Consider the following 8,714-nt stretch of genomic DNA (forward strand, 5'->3'; position numbering starts at 1 on the left):
TTTTTTTTTTTTTTTAATCCCTGCAGGGCAAGCCCTTGTCCTGAAGGTACAGTCAGAAGGAAAACAACAAACTAGGAGAATTAAACAGAACGAGTTAAGAAATCTGAACAAATGATAAGACTGGTGAATTTAACCAGGATACTGTTATAATTAACCAGGCATCTCTTTTGATATTTGTTTTAGTAATGTCTTACATCCCATGACTCTGATATATAAAACCTAAGATATTTGTAAAATCCATTTTCCATTTCTTTTATATTTCTCCAGTAGAGATGATACAAAGATATTCTTTGTTGGCTCAACACCTGGTTGCTGGTGCATCCACAGTGTTCTTTTTATTCTATTGATGTGGGTAGAAAAACAAAGTTGCTTATTTTTTCAGCACGGAATTTCTGAATTTGCTTTAGATATGGTCCTTGTTCAGCCAGGTCCTTCGCCTTCATGATCTATCACTACTTTATTTTTAAATACTTGTGAAAAATCAATTATTATCACAAAAGGCCAACTATTCAGAGGCACATGTGTATGGGTTTGCACGCATACCTATAGAAATCCACAATTATGTGTACAAATTACATATACATACTATGTATATAGATATGTACCTGTATACATAGTATGTATATACATAGTAGTCCACAGATAATACACGTAATTGTACATATATAACATCTATACATGTACATATATCCAGTTATTTACAACCTTGATGTATGTCTTTTAAAGACATTTTTCATTATGAAAAAATATAAAGAATAACATAACATACTTTGTACTTACTGTTGAAGTTTGAAGAAGTCAGAAATGACATCCCTCTTATCCCCCCTCAAGTTCTGACACAATTGAGAAGGACAAAGAAGTCAGGCAGATGGAAAGAAAATCTGCTGGATGACCATTAAAGTCTAAGTAGAGGATATGGGTTAAGTGTGCGTTAAAATAGCAACATACAACACACCTTCCTTTTCACGTTTTAAAAACCAAACAAGGGAGATAAAGACAGGCAGATTCAACAGCAGCTTATTTCTGGTAAGTTTGGAAAGCACGGGTTGGGTATAGAGCAACACTTGACTTTCTAACCTTTTCCCCAGAGTTAAGGACTCATAGCCACCTGGACAGAGTTCTCCTGGATTTCTGACATTCTATTTACCTTGCAACCAACAGCTAACCAGAGCACTCTGCAGATGGGAAGATCTCAGACAGGAGGAGGGTGGGGCTGAGATGGGAATGCCTAGTCCCTCTCCAAATACATTATCAATGAACTTGCTCCATTCTGAGGGAAGACAAAGTGTTATGCCTAAAAATGAGGAATGTTCATGGAAAAATACCTCCTAGGGGAGCACAGGAGCAGAGGGAATTGCAGCCCATTCAGCTTAAACAAACTCTTCATGTTTTGCCTTATTTCATTCATTCCTTTTTTCATATTTGTAAATAACTTTACAGTTACTGTTGAAGACCTCTGTGTACCATTTCATCATCCCATTTTTCTCTCCTTCCCTCTCCACTGTGACTACTACCCTAGTGTGTATCATTGAAGTTGTGTTTTACACTTTTACACATACATGTAGCTCACATATGTGTACATACACATAAACAGTATATAGGACTGTTAATGCATTTTATAATTTTTTTTTCCTTTTTCTTTAGAGACAGAGTCTCACTTTATTGCCCTTGGTAGAGTGCTGTGGCATCACAGCTCACAGCCACTTCCAGCTCTTGGGCTTAGGCGATTCTCTTGCCTCAGCCTCCCAAGTAGCTGGGACTACAGGCACCCACCACAACGCCCGGCTATTTTTTTGTTGCAGTTTGGCCGGGGCTGGGTTTGAACCCGCCACCTGTGATATGTGGAGCCGGTGCCCTCCTCACTGAGCCACAGGCACCACTCACATTTTATAAATTTTAAATAAGTGAACTAACAGTGGATATAGTATATAATTTTGCAACTTGCTTTCTCAAGAAACAATATTTTGAGATTTATCCATATAGGTATTTGTAGCTGTAAAGGTTTGAATTATATGAATAAACCACACTTTTTTTTTCATTCTTCTACTGTCATTTAGTTATTAATTTGGTCCTGAGTTTTCACCATATCAACAATACTGATATGAATGCTCTTGTATATGTATGTCCCTTTCTGCATGTTAGCAAGAGTTTCTGTAGTGTAGTGATTCTCAACTAGATAGAGTATTGCCCTCCTTCCATGCCTGGAGGTGCCTGGAAATGTGTAGGATCAATCTTGGATGTCAACACCTGGGAGTGGTAGTACCAGCTTTAGTACTAGAGACCACAGATACTCCGTGACCTTCAATGCACTGAGAGGTTACATACAAAGAATTGTCCCATCCCAAATGCAAATAAGTCCACCACTAGAAACATTATTCTATATATATCTCCACATGTGATCACAGAGTATGCAAATCCTCAACTTTATTCAATATGGCCAGATGGCTTTTCTATCCAGTTTTACAAACTTAGAACCCTGCCAGTTCTTATTAACTCACTGCCTTTCATTTTCTCACTGATATGTAATACCCTTCCTTGATATACCAAGTCTCCATATGAGGCTTTCTTTTTTTTTTTTTTTTTTGAGACAGAGCCTCAAGCTCTCCCCCTGGGTAGAGTGCCGTGGCATCCCAGCTCACAGTAACCTCCAACTCCTGGGCTCAAGCGAGTCTCCTGCCTCAGCCTCCCAAATAGCTGGGACCATAGGTGCCCGCCACAACGTCCGGCTATTTTTTGGTTGCAGCCGTCATTGTTGTTTTGGTGGGCCCGGGCTGGATTCGAACCCACCACCTTAGGTGTATGTGGCTGGCGCCTTAGCCACTTGAGCCACAGGTGCCGAGCCAGGCTCCTGTGATCCTTTTCAAATACCACACTGTGTTGATAAATAGGGCTTTGTAATAATTTCTGATACACATAGGATAAGATTCTCCCAACTTTGTTCTTCAGAATAGTATTATTCTCGATTCTATACTCTTCTTTGTAGATTTTCAGTGCAATCCATCAAATTTCTCTTCTTTTCTTTTCTCTTTTTTTGAGACAGAACATCAAGCTGTCACCCTGGGTAGAGTGCCGTAGCATCACAGCTCACAGCAACCTCCAACTCCTGACCTCAAGCAAGTCTCCTGCCTCTGCCTCCCAAGTAGCTGGAACTACAGGCGCCTGCCACAACGCCCGGCTATTTTTTGGTTGCAGCCGTCATTGTTGTTTGGTGGGCCCAGGTTGGATTTGAACTCGCCAGCTCAGGTGTATGTGACTGGCACCTTAGCCTCTTGAGCCACAGGCACCAAGCTCCATCAAATTTCTTAACATGAGGGATCATGTAACCTTGACAATAGTGGGACTTCCATTCACAAATATGATGCATCTTTCCACATAGTCAGGTCTTCCCATGATCTTCTATAATGTTTTGCCATTTTTTTCTCCATATTTGAGACTCTTGTTAGAATTATTCATAGGCACTTTATAGTTTGGGTTTCTATTTTGAGTCTATTTGATAAAATAGGATGTTAACTTTTCCCCTTTACTTTCTTTTTCATTTTTGCTTTTTTCTTAGGGTCTCACTCTATTGCCCAGCAGTGCTGTCACAGCTCACTGCAACACTGAACTCTTAACTAAAAGAATTTTTTTTGTAGAAATTGGGTCTCATGATGTTGGCCAGCCTGGTTTTAAACTCCTGACCTCAAGCTATCCTCCCATAACAACCTCACGAAGTACTGAGATTACAGGTGTAAGTCACCACATCAGGCTTAATTTTCAGCTTAACTTCTAAAGTTAGTTAATATTGGGGAAAGGGAATGTTATTAATTTCTCTATGTATATGATTTCAACAATCTTATTAAACTTTTTTTTTAGTTTTAGCAATTTTGTCTGTGAATTTTCTCTCTTCATATCCCTGTTTTATTGGTGGTCTATATTTGTTGGAAAGACTACCATTTCTCCATTAAATGACATTGGCTTCTGTTGAAAATGAAATTGACCATATATATGTGCATCTATTTTTAGACTCTCTATTCTGTTCCATTGATCTGTGGATCTTTCCTTATAACAATATTTCATGTCTTAATTACTATGACTTTATATTAATTCCTGAAGTTAGATAGTATGAGTCCCCTAATTGTGTTCTATTTCTCAAAAGTATTTTTCCTGCTCTTCACACATTGCCTTTCTATATATATTTTAGAAACAACTTATAAATTTATAGGTGGGGAATCTTCTGAGATTTAGAAGATTATTGTTGGATTGAGTCTCTAGACCACTTTGAAAATTAACATTTTTTAATATTAGGGCTAGGTGCAGTGGCTCACACCTGTAATCCTAGCACTCTGGGAGGCCAAACAAACGTGGATTGCCTGAGTTCAGGAGTTCAAGATCAGCCTGAGCAAGAGTGAGAGCCTGTCTCTAAAAATAGCTGGAAATTGTGGTGGGCACCTGTAGTCCTGGGTACTTGGGAGGCTGTGGCAAGAGAATCACTTGAGCCCGAGAGTATGAGGTTGTTGTGAGCTATGATGCCACAACACTCTACCAAGGGCAACAAAATAAGGCTTTGTCTCAAAAAAAAACAAAACTTTTAAACTGAGTTTTCCATGATTAAGCTATTATTTCTAAATTTATTTATATTTTCTTTAATTTCTCTCAGCACTGTTTTAAATTTGCAGGATACATGTCTTGTACATATTTTGTTAGAATTACCCCTGAGTATTTCATGATTCCTGATATGATTAAATTATTTATTTATTTATTTTTGATGCTATTATTTTAAATCTCATGTTTGTTTACTGCTGCTGTATATCCATTAAATAACACCACCTACTGTCTTCTAGTTTTTGTCTTACTTTTACGTTAACTTTTTTCAAAACAAAAGTCACTAAGCACTACAACTGGCAATCAACAGCATATTTATGAATTTTGTGTTTGCTGTACCTTATTATATCCCATGGCTCCCTCTGGGTTAACTGTTTCTTATTCCTTGGATCCTTTTCTGGATGTGCGGTAAGAACCTGTAGCTTTGTCCTCCTCCTTGAATGTTAGTACAGTATAAAATTTTAAATTGACAATTACTTCTCCTGGCATTTATTCTGGCATTATTTCTGTTGAGAAACTGATGGAAATCTAAATTGTCTTTCCTTTTTGGGTAATCTACCTTTTCTTTATGGCAGATCTTAGGATTCTTCCTTAATGTGACTTGATGTGATTTTGCATTTATTTATCCTGCTCACTATTCAAGGTACAATTTAAACATGATGTCTGCTAACTTTGGATTCTGGGAATCTGTGGATTTCTCCTTTTCTTTCTGTTCCATCTTCCATTCCTTCTATTTGTTTCCTATGGGTCTACTTTAGCTGTGGCTTGGAGCTTCACAATATATCCTCTGTATTCCAACTCTTTTATTTTGTCTTTGTACGAGTTTCTTCCTACCACCTTTCATGTCACTAATTCTTTCTTTCTTTTCTTTTTTTTTTTTTTTTTGGCCAGGGCTGGGTTTGAACCCGCCACCTCTGGCATATGGGGCCAGCGCCCTACTCCTTTGAGCCATAGGCACTGCCTGCACTAATTATTTCTTTGCCTGTATATAACCTAGATTTTATTCTATCTATTGAATTTAAAATTTTTCTACCTGTAGATGTTAAGAGGTTATTCTAGTTCTAATACAGAATAGATTTTTAAAAGATAATCATTTTAGGGTTACAATTCTGAGTTTGAAGAAAACTGCACACTCCAGAATGCATGAAAAGAGACCATTTCTTACAATGTACCAATTATGTTATGACATAACTGGTAGACATGGCATATCTTACTTAATAAAGCTCTCTATTGTTTATTCTTATGATACATTATAAGAATAATGTATGTATAATGCTAATAACTTTGGTTATTCTTCTTTAATGGTCTGAGTTCATAGCTCTCTAAGGAGATGAAGGCTTTTGTGATTGTTTAAAAAAGAACAGCAACAAAGCAATTGTATTTCCCAAATAATATATGCAAGAATGTTTAAAGTGAGTTTTCATAATTCAATACATTAAGGAAGACTGGATAATGAGCACATTTTAAATATTTCAAATGCAGATAAAAGACAGCTAAATAGGCACTCTGCCGAATTTCTCCCAAACGAATGACTTCAGAACTTACAAAAACATGTAATGCTTTTGTCTAAAAGAAGAAATTTACAGGAAATGCTAAGATATTAGAAACAGATCTTTAATGGGGAATATCTGGCATTGTAACATAGTAGTTAATATGAAAGTTATAATGGTAAATTTCATGTAAATTTAAGTTAATTTTTATTCCATATTGGGTGATTAAATGAGGGTAATTTGAAATGGGATAGGTTATAATTAGCTCATTTTAATATATTAATTATTTTATCTGAACTGATTAGCTAAGGAAAATTTTCTCTTCTCCAGTGGTATACATACATTCATTAAAAGGAAACAAAAAGCTAATGCCTAATAAACCTTCTAATTAATACACATGTATAGCATCTGTCCTACCTCTTCAGATATAAAATTCTACAATAGCAATTATGAAGTGGGTAATAAAAAACATAAATTTCAACAGTATTTTTGCAGATATCAGAAACCCCCTCAAACTTAACCATTTGACATTATTGATCAGTCTCATTCCTTTAAATTTTCACTTTCTAAATATCATTTCTATCCCTTTCCTCTTTGTACCCCCTGTTGTTTTCTTTAACCCTCAGTTATACTCAGTTTTCTGTCTCTTTCACATTCTCATTCAAGATATTCTCAAGATTTCAAATACTATTTCTTTCTCTTAATAAAATCTACTTCTATAAGCTGATAGCATTCTAAAATGTCTCTGTATATTTCCAGCTGCTGAAACAGCATATTTAGCTATTTGGTGAGCATGTCTATATTAAGAGGCTTAAAATTTATTCCAAAAGAATGTTTATGGAAGACTTAACTATGTGTTCAGCATTGTCCTGGGTGCTGGGCATATATGTCATGAAGTGTAAGGAGCTCAGAATTAAGGAGGGAGAGAGATCCATAAACAAATAGTCACAGAGATAGTGTGATGAGGACTTGGAACACAGAAATGTGCACAGTGCACACTGAGTGCCCAAAGAAGCTGGCTGATACCTTCAGATCCCCTTTCCCTACGTCATTGTTCTACTCATTTCAGCTTAAAACACTACAATCATCTTTGACTCAGTCTTTCTGTATTTCATATTATCATATTAGTTGCAAGTTACACTTGTGACTCTTCCTTCCAAAAATCTCATAAAGATCCCACCCTCCAAATCCTCCACTCCTCACTATCCATTGCTGCTGTTCTGGTCTAATATCTCTCAGTAGCCTATGGATTGTTTTAATATCTCGTTAACTGGACTCCTGTTTAAATCATCCATGATCTAATCTTTTCAGTATTGTGATCTAATCTATTCATCATTTCATTGTCTTGATTATTGAACTCAGGTCTAATACCTAGTGTTTAATGGCTGTAAATCTTGCCCAAGTTATTTAATTTTTCTGGGATTCTTTTCTTCATCTGTACAATGGATTGTATCTCCACGCCATTTTTACACAAATACATGTAAGTATAAAAAGCAGTGCTCAGAACACAGCAAGTAAATGTAGCTGCTATGATAATTATTACTCATTCTTTCTCTCCAAGTCCCATGGTCCCATGACATGTTGCCTCTTATTAATTAAACTTACAACATTTTTGGTTTATTTTGTAGCTCTCTGCATTCTCTTTCTCTCAGAATATACTTCTCAAGAACAGGCATTGCATCTCATTTGTCTTTGGGTATGACTTGTGACCCAATTTTTCCTTGGCCTATCATTTGTCACCCAGTAGGATTTGATAGACTCTTGTTTGATTCACAGTGATGGGGGACAAAAAGCACCATAGCTCAGTTAAGATTATATTTCATAGATACCTGATATCCCTGAAATCTATGGAATTATATATTAAATGGTCCCCAAAGAATCAGCTATTTCAAAAATTAAAAATTACTACAGAGAGCTTAATTCATCATATTATATCATATATTATACATCATAAAAATGTCAGAAGTAGCTCTATTTCACATTACTGTGTTTCTTGATGGTGATCTATCTGGACAAGTAAGGCTTGCTGAATTTGAACACAGATAATAAAGCCCATATTCGAAGAAAATGGTTAAAATATGGTATAGAACTGGGAATGGTGGTGGAGAACTCCTTGGGAGAATGCAGTTAAGAGGATCTTTGAGTCTCAACAGTTTGTAATTCTTTTCACAGCACGTAAATGATTTAACAGTAACAGAGTGGCCAGAGTAAATTATTTCCATGTCTATCACTGCACAACCTATTATAAGTAACCAGATAAGATGCTGAATGATTATATTGTTATGATGTATGCTGATCTGATCCGTGCTTTTATTTTCTTTTTTGTTTCACTTTGTTTTGATTTCCAATGTCTTGGATCCTTGCCAAATCATTAAGCAAGTCAGGTCTAGCTGAAGCTGGCTTGAATAACCTCAATATAATTTGCAAAAGCCAGTTCATCAAAACCCTCGGGATCACACAAACAAGGAAAAAAATACCAAGGGGACTCTCCTATTTGTCTTCCTGGCTATTTGTGTTCCATGGAAAGGAAATAAAATAATGTGAACAGGATTTAAATTTTCTGTTTTGACAGATTATTAAGATCCCAATCACAACCTGCGTACTCCCCCTGATGTAGCCACGTCTGGGAAGGTGGCAGAATGC

Source organism: Otolemur garnettii, unplaced genomic scaffold, assembly GCF_000181295.1.
Source record: "Otolemur garnettii isolate 467f Iridium unplaced genomic scaffold, OtoGar3 scaffold00047, whole genome shotgun sequence".
Classification (NCBI taxonomy): domain Eukaryota; kingdom Metazoa; phylum Chordata; class Mammalia; order Primates; family Galagidae; genus Otolemur; species Otolemur garnettii.